The sequence below is a fragment of the Fistularia commersonii genome, chromosome 16, assembly GCF_037954325.1.
Source record: "Fistularia commersonii isolate RoL2024-O1a breed Wild chromosome 16, RoL_Fcom_v1.0, whole genome shotgun sequence".
Lineage (NCBI taxonomy): Eukaryota > Metazoa > Chordata > Actinopteri > Syngnathiformes > Fistulariidae > Fistularia > Fistularia commersonii.
Window position 1 is genome coordinate 13,267,827 of NC_141299.1, and position 17,448 is coordinate 13,285,274.

The 17,448-nt window shown below is 40.6% G+C and overlaps 1 protein-coding gene across 21 annotated transcripts in view; it reads right to left on the reverse strand.

The window, feature by feature from the left end:
• The window catches only part of adgrl2a (adhesion G protein-coupled receptor L2a), an 88,548-nt gene extending 76,869 nt beyond the window's left edge, over positions 1–11,679 (reverse strand). For 15 of the 21 annotated variants that reach the window (XM_086162016.1, XM_086162011.1, XM_086162007.1 and 12 more), the window contains exon 1: positions 10,379–11,679. The gene's annotated coding sequence lies outside the window, so the exon portion shown is untranslated. The remainder of the gene's footprint in view (positions 1–10,378) is intronic. The other 6 variants (XM_086162017.1, XM_086162012.1, XM_086162008.1 and 3 more) reach the window with 1 other exon arrangement.
• Positions 11,680–17,448: the final 5,769 nt, after the last annotated feature.

Below are 17,448 nucleotides of genomic sequence, written 5' to 3' on the forward strand. Positions count from 1 at the left end.
CCTGTGAATAATTGTCAGGGAATCTAAAGACACAAGGAGAGAGGAGCACATACACAAACCTGTCAAACAGACCGCGATAAAACATTCTCTAGGAAATTATCTCCCTGTCATAAAGCCCTCCTGTTTTGAATACCAAAGGGATTCAAACTCCAAAACAAGCTCCGAAAGGTTGACCAATTTTGTGCTCTGCCAAATGATAGCATATTGCGGTACAGGTCGGACCTTTGAACCACCACTCTGGAGGTAGTATGAAGCAGAGATTCTAATCTCTATTTTGGCGTAGGTAATCCACAGAGCTGTAATTGCTATGGCTATAAGTTACACAACATAATGACATTAAAATAGCTCTCGCTATGAATATGAAGTGAGTGCGATAACACGGTACCATGGCGGGGGGAGAAGCTAATACAATGATAAGGGAGGAACGGCCTCTAAACTTCACATCTGTGAGCTTTCTATTTGAGATGCAGACTAATTCACTGGACTACATTTTGGACAAATAACAATTTCTGAAGTGACCAAGTTAGTTTTTTTTTGTGCTGCCTAAAAATTAAAGCCTGTAAATAAGAAGTGATCATAGCCAGCTCGTTGTTACCCGCTGTTTTGGTTGGAGGACTAGTTCTGTCATCATGATATTTTATACAAGAAACAACATTTATTCAAGATATAAGAAGCAGGTGGTCAACCTGAAAGGTTGCCGTCGTAGTAAACTGTCAATCGCAAGTTCAAGATGCCGTTAGCGTATCTTGAGTTATTGTGATTACTCCAAAATTTTGCAGAATAGATAATCATGCTCAGGTTGGCACTGAGAAAACAAATGAAAGTAAGTGAAATCAAAAACATTTTCTCTCATGCTATAAAAGAAATATCCTACCAAATGAAATCTAAATTTTTGCCAGTGTGATTGGACAGTGTGGCACGAAAAAACAGTTTCTTTTGATACCAAAATGTTTTCATTGATATGAAAATGTGTTTGTTGGCATTACGCCCAAAAAAAAAAGCACAGAGTGAAAAGCACTGACCTCAATTTCAAGACAAGTTCTTGACATAGTCCAAGTAACTGTCAAAGTGGGCAGGTGGAAGCCAATTGGAAATGAAAAGCTTCCTTTGCGCAGAGCATCTACTCCTGTATAATGGAGCGCTTTTGACATTCACGTGTGAATATGTTCCCAACAACCAAATCCAGAGGACATATCAGTTTTCACGGACATGCGGGTAAACATGAGTGTCACAAAATGCAAGCGAACTACAACTGGCTACATAAGTGGTAGACACTCCACCAAAAGGAGAACTTCTTGTATTGTTATCACTTACTCAGATATATTCAAAAATATCCCGGGTGATTTGTTTGGGGCTATTACTGTTTCAGTTGTTTGAAACGTGTTACGAAAGCTTCGCTCCACATTTTTGTCCCGACGTTGTTCTTTTTTTCTACTTTTGTAAAAGTTTAAATGCCAAGTATTCAACAGAGGGCGTGATATCAGACTACAGCTGCAGTGTCTCTCAGTTCTGTCTGAGCAATCCTCGCTTTGCTACACTGCCTTCCTCATGCACAGGGAACAGGAAGTCATTTCAGGTAAAAGAATAAAAGATCTATCTCTTTTTTTTTGGCCTGTGCGGTAAAGTGAGTAGGCGTCTGCAACATTCAACACTCCATGTTTTGTAGCTACATTTCAGCACCACCATTTACAGAGCGAAAGTTCATTGGGTCTCTCATAGGCTGAGATTTTAAGTAATCTAAAAAATCTAAACAATATGTGATGTGCTTCCTCTGTACACAGAGAGATGTTATCAGGCAAGACACAGCAAACTTTCCCAGTCTTTCAGCAAACTCTGCCTTTCCAGCCTGCAGCTTTTCACCTATCTCTGGGCCCACTGAACTTACTCCTAATGGAAATGGCTGCAGGAGCTGCATCCTGCCAGTTCACTCCCAAATCACTAGTAATCAGCTTGGGTTGATAAATGACAGAAATGCCACTGGCTCTGCTTTTTGCAATGACCAATATGCAATCGTTTCAGCCTACTATTTGATTGTCCTCTTTACACTGCCTTTTCTCCGATTTCCATCAACTACTGGCACTCATCGCTTGGGTACAGCTGCTGTCAGCTAAGATGCAATTTGTGTGTGTGTGTGTGTGTGTGTGTGTGTGTGTGCGTGCATGCGCATGTGTGTGTGTGTGTGTGCGTTTCTCATATATATAGACAGAGGATATCTTCCTATCTTAAAAAAACTGTACCTGCAATTGTTTATTTTTGTTTGTTTTGTTTTTTTTTAAGTTTCGAGACTGCGGAAAAATATTTAAATGTAGGATTAATACTCACGGGGTAAACCTAATCCATCAGTGTATTTTTCCTGTTTCTTCATGTCACTCTCCCTGTGATTGAACTACTGGGTGTTAAGTTTAGAGCTGCTGCTCTCACACTCATCTTAATAACAAAGACAAGTTTGTGAAATCTGCGAAAGGCTATTATTACAAAAATGGGTTGGTCTAATAGACAAAGCAGTCACAGTATGTGTGATTTATAACAGAAAATCACCCAACCAGGGCTGTCTCACACCTCATTTAGAAGGAGACATTATGAATTATTAGGACAGCTTGTTGTATATGTGTTTTTCCTTTGAGATTGCCAAAGAGGATCAAATTATCCAGAAATGCGGAGAGGTGTCAATATTAAGCATTTCAGTTCTCATAATAATCACATGAATAATTTGACATCCTCCTCAGTACACACGATGAGAAGCTCAACTTATTTGCAGTATTTAAGATGTTCATTACCTAACCACCCCCAGAGTGGAGGCGGAGTTGGATCCGGCAGGCGACAGTGAATGCCAGGCCTGGCACAGCTGTACAAGCAAAGCTGGAAAAGGAAGTCACCGGCCACTGTCGCTCAATCTTCCTCAGTGTTAATCCCACACATCTTATGCCAGCCCTTGAAAAATAATGCATTGCTGCATTGCTTTTCAATGTGGGAAATAATAAATAAATGCATACATGCATACATTCATACATAAATAAAATGGACATGTGATCTCGGTTTCTGCCACTGTTCCATACGAATAGCCATTCCCTCTGACAGCATACTCCTGTGGCTTTTACCATGTATGACAATGTTATTTACTCATCAAATTTATTTGAAATTTATTTACTCAAAAATTGCTTAAAAATTGATTATTTAATCAATCATTTACTTACTTATTTTAAGGCAATGTCTACTGTTAGCTGTGTAGAACTGTGTAGAATATGAAGGTTTAGTTTTTGAGGTTGTTTCATTCCTGCACTAAATCCTATGGCATCAATAAATACGAGCACACTTTCAAAAGCCTTTAATGCTCTTAATGGCCTTAATACACTCGCAACACTTGTCTGTGTACTAAGTAAGTCATTTTATTTTTATTTTATTTTTTGCTGTATACTACGTTTAAAAATATTATTCACAGACAGCTTTTTTAATATCCGCCTCAAAACCGGCATTGTTGCCGGACAAGCGTGGTGTGGAAAGAGCAGATAGAATATTCAAGCAGTGGTCAGTTTTTACGCGGTCGGCCCTTTTTAACCCCAACGTTTTACACGTGAAGGATTTTAGACCCGAGATCCAACAAAACTAAATCCGGGCCCTGGGGGGGCAAATATTTTATTTTAACATCTCTTTCAGGGATTCACATTTATTTCCCCCTCTGTTTTGTGATGCTTCCCCAAGACGCTTTTTTCTTTTTGACCCGGGCAGAGACCATCGCCTCTGGCTCGTCACAGAAAGAATAGCGATGTGGCCAACAGAGAGGGAGGCTCTGTATGGAGACAGCAGCAGGTGCAGCTGTGACAGTTGCCGTGTTGTTGCTAGCCCCGCACTGTAGTCAAGATGAGGTTCACAGATGTAGCCACTCAGTGCAATGGTTTATTGGCTCCCTGAAACAATGCGTCTCTGTCAAGAAGAACTCCTCCTAAGGCCATTTCAGTTGAAAAGTACTACATATGAAACAAGGTGAAGAAAAAAAAAAAAAGAGAACACGTTCTGACTCACATGACCTCTTTTGCTCCATTGCAACGCAATCAAAACTCCTTTGCTCCGCGAAAACTGAGATTTGTTTGTTTTGTTGTTTTTTTTTTAAACAGATATAAATAATTAAACTCAAGTTGATTTATCTGTAATTCTATTTGCAGAAATGAGAAAAAAAAGACAGAAAAAGAAGATGAAAAATCTCAAAGACAACATCGTAATTATTCCGAAATTATCGACAACGTGTTCCGTTAATATTAAAATGCCGCTTCTCAATGTTTGCTTTCATGCCCCTTTGGTCATCAACCAAGGCAGCGCTTCAATCCAGGTGAATCTCACATGACATGCATTTCAATCATTAACCGTCCTCAATATGTTGTTTTTCAAATGATATTGTGACTCAATGTTTTATTTTTTTCTTTTGTTTGTAGAAACAAAATACAACCACAATTCCTTACTTTGATTAAGAACCACAAATCTCGTCCTCAGAGCAGTGCGAGGCGGCGTTAGATTGAATGCCAGAGTCGCACAGACATGAGATAATATGACTATTGTTTTCCTGTAAAGAACGATCTGCTTCTTCATTTACTGGAAGCAACCTCAAGGAAGACGGTTGAATCATTTCAAGAGACATTATCTAAGCAGATACAGAGGGAGGGAGGGAAAGAGAGGGGAGGAAAGAGAGGGAGACCATAGGGGCTGAACTTTATGGAGGAAACTGACATTTTTGGGGACCACACATGGTGAATACTGCGAAGATAAAAGCAGCAGGATTCACGATTCACTGCAGGAAATTAATAGACTGATACCATTTTCTCTGTTTCAGTGCCAAAAACTACAAAGTAAGATAATTTTAATTTCATTACAGGTGATGATGGATGTCTATGTAGATTAAGAAATATCGACACGGACTTAATGAATAAGTGACCAAAAAGTTCCCCGTTCGTTCGCACGTCTCCCGTAAACAAACGGCATTGCACAAGAGCTCATCTGTCCATGTGAGACCCTACTAATTGATAATTTAATTGTTTTGTTTTGTTTTGTTTTTTTCAACCTCAACTTTGTTCGAGGTCTCTGGCAGGGTAGCAATTGAACAGATAATTATTTTTTTGATTAGCTTCCTTTTAAGAAGTCACTGCCAGTGATACTGAACTATGAGACTCAATCTGCTTTGTCAGGTGCATTAGGATGAAGAATGGAGATCTTACACGCCCAAATAAATACTTGATTATTACTATGCATTACTGCTATCATTATTGTTACAAACATATAACTTATGAAACAACACAACTAATTGATAAGTTTAACTAATCTAAATGTATGTAGTGAAGCAAATAATAAGAAAATCATTTAACATTTTTTTATCTATGAAGACTTCAAAAATAGCAGCCCAGTGTAATTTAATAAATTTAGCACTTTTTTATATCTCCCAAAAAGGCTCATATTTTCTCGTTTGTCTGGCTGGGTTTATTTGTTTCACTTTTGACTAACTGATAGTCATAGACTGATATTGCACACGACTTGAATTCTGACCTGCTTAATAATTTGAAAGGGAATGCTTCTTGAAACCACTTAAATTCTGTATTCACGGGAATAATGGCAAAAATACAAGGTGTGATTGCTGTTAACAAAATTCAAACATGAACACAGCGATAGCCAAGGCGCAGCACAAGCTGAAATATATATTTTAGAGCAATTCTCTTTTGTTTGAAAGTGTGATGATATTTTACTTTTTAAACAGCCTCAAAATGTATGGCAAACAGTCCAGGGGTTAAAATTCTTTTTTCAGTTCATTTAAAATAAGAAAAAATGGGGAGAAAAGAAAAACAGAGGGAGTAAGTAAGTCAAACTTTTGTCACTTACAATGAGTCACCACTGCCAAGGACAACAACAGTCTATATGGAGGAAATATATTGCTCAGGCATGTTTACTCACACCATCCCTGAATAACAGCCCTGTCTTGTTGAAAAAGGGGCTTTTAAGTGTTGGATGTGCTTCGCTCTCCTATAATCCAGCCGAGACATTACTCCTTCCCCTGGCAGACGTCCGCAGATCCCCCCTTTCTCCCAGCCAGGCCTCGGTCTCGCCTGCTATGGCAGAGCTGCAATAACTGCTGTTTGCTCAGAGCCTTGCCTCCAAGGATCTCCTCTGTCACACAGAAATTGAATATTTTCCCAAATAGTGTTGCAGCTGTGCACAGATAAGGACGGGTCCTGTTCACACAGCACAGAAAAAAAAAAAAAAAAAAAAAAAAAAAAAAAAGACAGGAGTGTGTGTGTGTGTGTGTGTGTGTGTGTGTGTGTGTGTGTGTGTGTGTGTGTGTGTGTGTTTGCTTGAGGATTTTTAAAATTACATGCAAATGTCATGTCAAAACTGATCCCATAGTAAAATATTTCCTGAAATAAAATAACAGACATGAATATGTCAAAATCTATTTTATCATTCATTTCGGAGATATCTTGAAATGATCCAAAGAATTAATAAAGTTGTTGTTCTAATCTATAAGACAATAGAGACAACAGAAACAATAATGATGATAATAATAACCATAATAACAATTCTTCTTCTTATTATTATTATTATTATTGTTATTGTTATTAGCGTAACTGCTAATAATGATAATCAAGATAAAACGTATCTTACAAACTCAGGTGACGTTTTCACCCTTTCTTTATACTGATTAGTATTTATATTTTGTAGCGTTTGTCCTATTCTGACAATATCAGTGCTTACACTGATCACGCTACATTCAAAAGCCAAAGTGTGTCTTTGACGTGTTGTGAAATACGTGGGCTGTGATAAAAAAAAAAAAAATCCAGGGCAGTATGTTACACCCCATCATTCCTTGGAAAGAGGTTTTATGACAGAGCAGTGCTCATTCCACAACGAGAACAAATAGACAGAAAAAGAACGCTCAAAAATGTACAAAATAGATAGAGCAGTGATGCAGCACTGGTGAGAAACCTCGGAAAAGTGTGCCATTCAGCGGGTGCACTGAGAGCTGTATGACAGCCACCGGTTAATATCCATGTTGTTTCTTGTCAACGGAGTGTGAATTGACACTTACTTTCCATCGCCTATGTCCTTGCAAGGTATTGTTCTGCTTGGAAATTATTTTGGCAAGCAGAAAGTTACACCTGCCATTTTGGGAGCACCGAATCGAATCCCCCGCTGCACCATAGGCCTTTGGCAAGTGGAAACAAATGTTTCACAAAATGACAGGGAGCGGAACACACTGGCGCTCAGTGTTTTACTGATTGCCAATCGTAAAATGAAATCAGTCTGAAAGGCCCACCAAAGGCCGGTATGTTACATCAAATTTGCCATAGTTTTCTTTTACAGGCGTGTTTATTTCTTTTAATGTTTAGCACGTCTCTGCCCGGTATGGCCTCGTTTTGGTTTTGCAATATAAAGTGGAATATCTGAAAACACACAACCCATTATTTATACGCTACATAAGCAACAGGAAGTTAATCGTATGTTTTGAGTTTCCGCAACTTCTCTCTACCTACAACGCTTTTCAACACCTCTAGGATCGACCAAATTTCACCGTGGGCGATGCCAACGCGTCACCCACGAGAATCGCCAGATGAAGTCGACTCCTTAGCCACTTCCACTTGACTGCGATGCTTTTGAGAAAAAAAAAAAAAAAGGAGAAAAGCTAGAATTTGGCTTAACATCTGGCTTAACATAATGCACGGCTGGCAAAGCCTATACATCCTATCGCAGCGCAAACCCTACATCCCAAACGCAGTTATACAAGATCCATATTGAATCAACAACCTATCTAAATAAAGCGGCACGGGAAGTATGTGACACAATGTCAGGATCTCAAATCTAGACGAGCTTTGTGTCTAAACCATGATCCCTTTAATACACATATCTGTCACTAATGCCCAGGACGAACTCTGGCTGCATATTCTGAAAAAGACGAAGAAAATAAAAAAACAACAGTCCATAATGTCACAAATTCAGATGAGTTCACACCCACTATCTACTCTTTTATACTCACTGGCGTTAGGGATTCATGTGCTACGAGAGTGCGATGGAGTTGAGAATAAAGCGATCTGTAGCACTTATGTTTTCCCCAAAACCTATATAGAAGTGCGCTGGCTGTATTGATCTGAGAGTACAGATAAACGTGGATGCAAAGGCAGGCAATCTGCTGCTCTGGTAGATCAAGAGCAGCTGCACTTCTTTGAAACCAGACACACTTCCCCTGAAACAATGGTATAGGCTGAAAGAAAGAAAAAAAATGTAGTCTCACACTGGACTAAAAGGGGGAAATGCGAAACAGAATCAAGAATACACTTTCCCTATTTCTTATATTCCTGGGGTGCATCATTTTCAACTCGTAACGCTCTTGTTTTCATAGCCTCTGAATGATAACCGTATAAACTACAATCACTGGATAAATTAGAAAATCGAAAAGAAAACATGTTTTTTTCATTTGGAATTTTCTCTCCATAGCTTTGCTTGTTCTCGCTTTAACATTCTTTTTAAATTACAAAAATATACAAGCTTTACTCATTTCTATTTCTTTTTTTTTTTATTTATCACTATAAATGTGACAAATCCAGTCGCACAAACAAACACAAGAGAGCCGCTGTCGTGGCAAAGATGTCAAAGTCGTCACGGTTCTTTTCTCCACAGCTTTCACACACTCATTCAAGACGCTGCAGGATTCGGGCAAAACGGGCGCAAAAATACAACTCTTATTGTTCAGAGGTTCTGACCGCTCTCATATGCTGATGTGCTCCTTCTAAACAGCTGGACTTTGCAACCGCCTCAATCCGCATGTTTGTTATGCATCCCCTTCAAATAAATGACCTACGAAGGGAGTCTCTTCGTGAACCCACATGTTTCAAAGCAACATTTACATTGAACTGAATGTCTAGTTGTAGTGTTGGATGACAAAAGGCCTCTCCACCATCAAATAACCCTTTTTTTTTTTTCTTTTGCTTAACATCACCTACAGTGTACAAAACGGCTCTAGACGTTCATATCCACATATGATTAAAAAAAAAAAAAAGAAATCATCACCAAAGCTTAAAACAACTTATTCTCGAAGTCTATCCATGCAAAGTGAACGCATGAGGCTCCTGGTGTGTCACTGAGCAGACGTGCCAAAAAAAACACCGACTCGAACCCGAGTGGGAGCCTCGCCACCTCCAACCCTCCACCCCTCCACCCCGATCCCTGTTCTCTTTGGCCACAACTGAAAGTACGCGACGTCCGGGGCTAAATTTAACCTAATCCACTGATCGATCACGGATGATCGCCGGCGTGCTCCGGCTGCAGGGGGTGGGTTGGGGGGGTGGAGGGCGGCGGCGGCGGCGGGGGAGAAGAGGGGGGTTTCGGAATCCATCAACCGGCTGGCCGCGGCGGGTTTTCCTCGGGGCGAGGAAGCCAGTAAAACCGCGTGTGCGCTTCTCTTCCTCTTTAACGCACGGTTGACAAGATGCGTGTCGCAAATCGCTAGGCCTAAATAATAAATGTGCAAGAAAAACAGATCTAATTTTACTGCCACCAGGCAGGGAGAAACCAAAATCTGTACCCCTTTTTTCCCCCTCCTCCCCAACCCAACTGACTGATTCTACTCACATTTGTTATGCTTGTTGCACCATAGAGGCGATCTTTGCCCAAAACTAATTATTACATTGCTGAGCGAGGCTTGAGTGATTCCCCCCCTTTTTAGTTTTTTTTTTTTTTTTCTGTCTTAGGACAAATAGCCAAGCCCCAATTATAATGGATTAGGTTGCGAATGTTTCCAAGGGATCAAGACGACGATTTCTTCTCAGGTCACAGCGCAAATCCCTCATCGACATCAAGATCACCCGCTGGGAGGTTTTCTTTTTAGGGGTGAACGCAATAAATAAATAAACACGTGAATAAATAAATACAAAAATAAAAAATAAAAATGAAAAAGAAATATGACCGACCCTGACCAAGTTCTACTTCAAACTCGGACGCACACCGGAATGAAAAAACTTTAAAAAGTTCCCCCCTGAAATAGACGCGCTGCCCCGTCACTTTTCCTCCAGCCAAACAAAACAACCCGATCCTGTGTTTCCATTCACCAATTGACCCCTTCGGGCAATTTAAACAACTATAAACCGAAAGATTTGATTTTTTTTCATTGTTAAACACCCTGTCTTGGCGATGAGTAGAGTAAATTTACACTGCTTTTAAACCAGCCGGAGTTACTGTTTTGCAAATGTTTTAAAATGGAAAAGAAAAGAGGAGAAAAAGAGCGCTCCGGCGGATTCAACGCGCAAAGAAGGAGAAGTTGTTTCACATCAATTCAACTTGTCAAAATATCTACTTCTCAGAGTCAACAACAAGTAGAGGAAGAGGAGAGAGACGCGGCGGCTGCTCTTACCTCTCTGGAGAAGCTGTTGAGCCAGGCGCTTTTTTTTTGTTGTTGTTGTTGTTTGATTTTTCAAAAATACGTGGATTTGCAAAAAAAAAAAAAAAAAGAAAAATGTAAAAAAAAAAAAAATTAAAAATATATGTGTTTGGAGTTGGGGGGTTGGGTGGGGGTCAGATTGAGGCGGGACGGTAGGACGGGAGCTCCACGGCGGCGGCAGCGGCGGCGGCGGCGGGGGGAGAGGGTCTTCGTGTCTGAGGCATGTTCTCCCCGCTCCGGGACAGACGCACGGCTGGCGGTCAGGCGGCTGATCCCCTTCTCAGCCCGAACATCTCCCCGCTCCGGACACACGCACTTCCATGGCAAGGCGAGCCCGGTGCCTAACTCATCAACACCTCGTAGCGACTCATCTATTCTCAGCTCTCCGTGGGCAGCGACAACACAAACAAGAAGAGGAGAAGCGCAGAGCTGGGGGACCGGAGGAGACAGTAACTAGGAGTGACAGTGGTGCGTTCAGTGTCTGGTGACGGGGGGGGGGGGGGTGAGGAGGAAGGGGGTGGAGGGGGTAGAAGTGTCCGCTAATGACGCCGTCGATGTCTCTTCCGGCTCCGTCTGGTTCGGACTGTGGAGTGGAAAACAAAAAAAATTAAAAAAAAAAATCAAGGCAAGTTTTTTTTTTTTTTTTTTTTTTTTTTTTTTTGGATGAAAGAGTCCGATCGGAGTGTTGAGATACTTGGCGCGGAGAGGGGCTTCCAGTAAACAGCGCCGGTGCAGCGGAGAGCCGGCCGCCGTCTGCGGGAGCCGTCTGAGCCGAGGGGGCGCCGCCAAAAACCCGGCGTGGATTCTGCGGTCCGCGCTGGATCGGAGCGGGAAGCGCGCCAGGCAGCGGCGCGGATGCAGCACCGTGTCCGTCAGAAATCAGCTCGGCCTTTTTATACCAAGAGGGGGGCAAAAATAAAAAAATAAAAAATAATAAAAAAAATAAAAAATACATGGAATCATACGGAGGAAGTTATAACAAAATCGTTTTTGTTTATATATTTATTCAGATTTTTTTTTCTTTTTTTACCCCCATGCTTTGTGATGCACCATTGCGTTTCTCTCAGGCGTGAGAGGCCCATGCCTCTGTCAAAACATCCAGCCAATGACAGAAGACTTATTTCTCTGTAATACTACCAAGCATCAAAAGGATCACGGAAACCGTGGCTGTGGGATCCCCCACCACCCCGCCACCCCTACGTCCAACCGGCTCCACACTCCTCACAGGCGGTGCTCAAGCTACTGTGCAGAAGTGCAAGAGTGCAAACCCTTTATTTCAGTTTCTTCTTTACCCGGTGTGCTTTCCACCACCTTGTTTTTTTTTTATTTTCATTTCTATATTCATTTATTCAAGTATCTATTTATAATTTTTGGAATCACCGAAACTGTGTTTGTTTCTAGCTGCTCGGCAGCTTGCAAGTCACTGCTCTAAAGTAAAAAAAAATAAACAAAAACATACTGTGACATCACATTAATAAAGCAGACGTCAAGCCAAGCTCCAATATCTTATTTCGATTTGCATCACAACATGAAACCTCATAAGGAAATCCAAAACAATGATTGTAAGTGATTAAAATACACTCTGGTTTAATTTGGGGTGGGGAAGGGGGTCTTGGGAAAGCGTGCATTTCACATACTGTTTCATGTTTGTTTCTGTATTCAGTGAAGACTTGGATCACGGTCTGATCTGGAGGAGGGATTCAGTCCAGAAACATTATGAGGCAGGACGCGGGTAAGCACCTGGCTTCAATAAAAGCTGTCTTTCACCCGCTATGGGGAAATGTGAAGTTGAGTCATGCTTACCAGGTGAAGGTGAAAACAGGATAGGGCCTGACTTATGTTTTCATAAGCACAATTCTACATAATAATCTAGACATTTTTTTTTGGTTTGTTTTTTACAAAGGACAAAAAAGAGAAACAGATGTAATAAAAGGTCACCCGGTGGCAGGCATTCATATCTGGAGACATGTTTATTTATAAGTAGAGACTAAAAACACATGTGGTGTCTAAAGCTGTGCTGAAAAGCCATAACTGCCATTTTACATTCATTCGATCATGCTTCCTAATTCTGTCTACAGAGGGCATTAGACTTACAGTGTATTGCTATTCTTTCGAAAGAACGTAATTTTACTGATGCACTTTACACAAAATATAATGAAGTCAAGGTAGCGCGACTACACGGTAATGAATCATGTAGTACTAATTGCGCTTTTTTACTAATTATTCACCACCTTGCATGTGTGGCGCAAGCTTGTGCAGTTGTTTCTTTTATGAGTCGCAGTGGTTGCGCATAAATTATTTATGTGGAAGTGTTGGTGATAGACTGTGGTATCATCAAATCTTGCAAAGATGGCTCAATATTACTCATAATCACACACCAAATGGCGCACGATTTGTTCGTAACCCAGATATAATAACCGTGGACAAGGTGAACAGCAAGGACAGACATTACTGTCATAGATAAGTATGGGATTATTAAACATGTACCTATAAGCAATGTGACCAGAGTATTTAGTTGTTTTTGGTGGTGCGTGCATTTTATCTTTTTTTATTTTTTTTCATTTTTGCTGCAGACAGACCTCAGTCATTCGTGATGAGAGCCAGCATGTCTCCCCATTTCCCATGTGGCTCAAAGCCTGGCTTGTAACCTTCAATTGTTTCTCCGACAATGGTTTGGTAACTTACCAAAATATTTGCACATGACTGATACCTCGGACGCATGCGACCAGTCAAAGGACTGCTATCGACCCTGAGAAGCACGTCTTTTTAGGCTAATGAAAAAAATAAAATATTAGGATATAAGCAGTAACAAATCTGTTTTATAACTTTAATGATTCAATAGATCTTTTAATTTAATAATTGTTTATATTTCATATTTCTATATCAACTGGACCTGACCTTGACATATATCGCCTTAATAGAATTCGACTATGTATCTCTGCTTATGTAGTCAAAACAGCATCATTTATGCACATTTAATACAAAACTGACTGAAAAATACATATATTTCAGTACAGTAAAGTTAAATGCAAATGGCAGCTTATAATGATGGTGCATTAGATTGAGGGTCAAAGTTGCATCATTTTCAGAGATGGGATGGCAAAACACCAAGTCTGTGGTCTCCAAACCAGTGATGGTTCTTCTTTTAATTTTTTGTTTGCATTATTTTTTTTTTTGATTTGCAGCCCCATCTTCTCTGTCTGAGTGAAATTCCTCCACACAACAACTAGGGCGACCCCCTTGTTGATAATTGCTCGTCAGATTTTTCTCAGGGTGACTCTAATGGTCTTGTTGAATAGCAAGCTCTTGGACCAGAAGCTAAACCCCAAAAAAATAAAAAAAGGCCTCTGCACGGTGGAAACTCAGTTAATATTTATGTAGCCACGGGTAACCTTGCAGCTTGGAGATATTACCTCACTCCTACCCCTCCTTAAGGAGCACCCCCGCTCTGAACTCGACATAGAGCTAATTTGAAAAAGTAAGAGGGCAGGATTTGGCTTGTTCAGAAATATTCATTGTGCAGTGCATTGGTACTGCTAGTTTTATTTGGAGAAATGGATTTCATCTATTGTTAAATGATAAAAATATTTCTGTGAACTGCCGCTTATAATGCATGGTCGGCAGATGACTGTTACGAAACAAAACTGTAATCCACAATAATAAAATATAGTAGACACAAGACAAATAGTGTTTTAAGTTGTCGCAACACATGCTATACAGTCTCAAGAGATTTGTTCCGTAAAATACTATTGTATGTTATGTAACGGCTCTGTGAAACTCACATTTAGGAGCTGTATGGCCATCTTGGCCTTTTTGCAAAATCCGCTTTGCGTGTGCTTTTCATTTTTTTTTTTTTTCATCCATTTAAACATTAAACCATTCTCATAACCCCGCCCTGGTTGACAGGGATCAGTTGACTTGGTCTATTCAACCTTAAAATGGAACAAGGGCATAAGAAATGGTGGTTAATCATCTACAAATGTATACCAACTTACTGTGGGAATTTGAACCTCCCGGAGAGTTAGGACGGCATTTGAGTCGATATTCTGATTCATCTCAATAAAGCAAACTCAAGAAACGTGTGTGACAACTGGATCAACTTATAGAGGCAGTCAGGCAGGTCAAGGAGGCCTTCAAATCAATTGTACCTCCCCTACAGAGTTACAGATTCTCAAAGGGAACCTCGCCTGGGAGGACTAATCGCCATAAATATACTAAAAGGTTTGTCCAATACTAGAATGTGCTGTACAAAGAAACATTTCTTTAAAAGTTAACATTTTTAACATATATGATAACCTACTAGCGCAGCCATTGTTTTAATAGAGTAATGCATGTTGCATGGTCTCAACTTTGACTTTCCGCTATTGTTTACCTTCGCTCAGTATGGTACAATATATGTCGAATAACGTTTTGTTGTGCTACTTTTGGGAGCAATTTCCACTCCAAGGGAAACAAAGGGACTACTGTAAGTCAACACAGTTTTCCAAGGGACAAGAAGACATACGGAACATATAGAACATCCTAAGAAAGTTCTGTATGTATCTGGTATGTATTCAGCTGTATTCTTGCATTCTCCCTGAATGCATTTGAAACATTTAGCCCAGCTAAGTTGCTAAAAGAGCTCACAGGTACTGCTATTTTTTAACGGACACTAAAGCAAAATGCCATGCCTACATTTTTTTTCACAAGCATAACAGAAGGTCCTCGGGAAATGTGTGATGCCCGCTCAAAGAAGCGCCACACGCAAGAGACGCTGGATGTTCTCCTGAGAGGATGTCAACAACCCGCTACTGCAGAAGTCGCATTTGATGACGAAAGACTGGACATTAGCACGATCACAGAGGAAGCTGACGACCAGTCACCGGTCAGTCAGCACAGTGGTCTGTAAGTCTACAATGAATAGCTGATGACAAAAAGTGGAGCTCCCAACAATAGACACGCTCTCTCCCTGTCGGCATAGCAACACTGCTGTCGCATGCACACTTGCACTGTTCATGTCTTTGTTCGTGTTCATTTTAACTTCTGTCTTCAGCATTATCCTCCTCGCTCATGTCTCTCTCGGGTTAAAATGGGAAGGCTTGCACAGATGACCGAATACGACTGGGAACGAGCTCTGTCCAACCTCATGACGCCAATACTCAGAAAGCATTTGGTGGACGTAAACAATGGCAGCTTACGGGTAAAAAGCGTTTTTTACAATTTTATACAAACGATGATATGTTGAGATTCTAATTTTTATGTAGCAGGGACAAACATTGATCTAATAGAATAATTACATCTTGGCAACCGGGGATCCGTTTAAAGTTACCAGCAGTGAGAATGTGTCTGAATGCTGAGGATGTGGGACATTAGCCGACAAGTCATTGTAACATTTTTTTCATCTCTAGTTTGCACCATAAATTGTAGCCGACCAAACTAACCATTAATTTTCATGTCGAGTGCCGGTTATTTGATTGTGTCATATGCTGCGCAGCTATCTGGTCTAATACTTGAATGTTAACCAGTAAGGTGATGATCCAAAGTACAGTGACCAAAGTGCATGTCGCTGTTGGGTTTTCATAAAGGAGTGAGTGTTTCTTTGAAAGTTTTGTTGTTTTTTTCATATGAGTGCAGTCCAATTAAGTTTTCCCGAATCCCTTTATTAATTCCAGCACATTCTGAGCAAAAAATGATGAACCAGTCAAGGTAAGCATACTCAAGCCCTCTAAGAGACAGATGCACCACACCCACAGCTGTTTGGGATCAGTGAGGCGGATACTTTTGGCTTAGGGCAAATAAGAACGTCTCCAAAAGCTGATTCTCTGTTGCTGCTGAAGAGTAACAAAAATAAATACTTGAAAAAATGGACTTTAATGACAAAGTCTAGTCTATCTGATAACCCCATTTCCTACATTTTACCCACTGGTTGAAAGGGATCCCCAGTTACCAAGACGTTATTGTCCTATTTGATCAAAATTTTTACTTGCAACATAAAAACAATAAAATCTCTCAACATATCTTAGTTTGAATAAAAATGCTAAAAAAACCTTTCACTCATAGGCCCCCATTGTTGTTTCAGTCATAATGCTGTATGGGTAGTGATGTCATGTGGTTGGACGGAGTCCGTTCCCACTCCTACACCGTAAGGTGCAAAATCATGTCATCTGTGCAACCCTTCCCATTTGATCCAGTGAGAGACATAAGCAAGGAGGATAACACGGAAGAGAGAAGTCAAAGTCAAAATGAGCTTCAAAATAAAGAAGAACATGGACGTGAAGAAGCAAAAGTTGGCAAAGGTCGCCGGTGTGCATGCAGCAGCTACATTGCTATGCTAACAGAGCAAGATCCAGAGAGATGTTATAGAATCTCTACTTTTTGTCATCAGCTGTTCACTGTAGACGTATGATCGCTGTGCTGACTGACCAGGTGACTTGTTGTCAGCTCCCTCGATCGTGCTGGTCTTTCATCATCAGATGCTACTTCTACAGTCGCGGGTTGTTGACATCTTCTCAGGAGAACATCCAGCGTTTCCTGCCTGTGGTGCTTCTTTGAGTGAGCTTCACTCATATCCCCAGGACCTTTTGTATACTTGTGAAAGAAACTTGTAGACAAGACATTTGGTTTTAGTGTCCTTTCAAAACTAACAGCACCCGTGAGCTCTTTCAGCAGCTTCGCTCGGCTAAATGTGTCAAATATATATATAGTGAGAGAAGCGGTGAGAACGCCGAGGTGGATCCTTTGGAAGTTCTGTATGTCTACAAGCAATTTCCCACTCCTTTCTTTTCTTCTTGTCCCTTGGAAAGCTTTGGAGACTAGCATCAGTCCCTTTGTTGGCCTTGGAGCAAAATCGCACCCAAAAGCAGCACAACGAAGCATTTTTACACAATATACCATATCATACCCACAGAAAGTTAACACTGGAGGAAAAGCCAAAGTTAAAGTAACTGACCAGTATATGTCATCAACCCAGCATGCACTGGCTAGTGAAGAAATGGCTGCTCTGGTAGGTTAAAAAATGTGTCATAAATTGTGATTTTTTTTTAAGCGAAAAATTATTTGTGCTT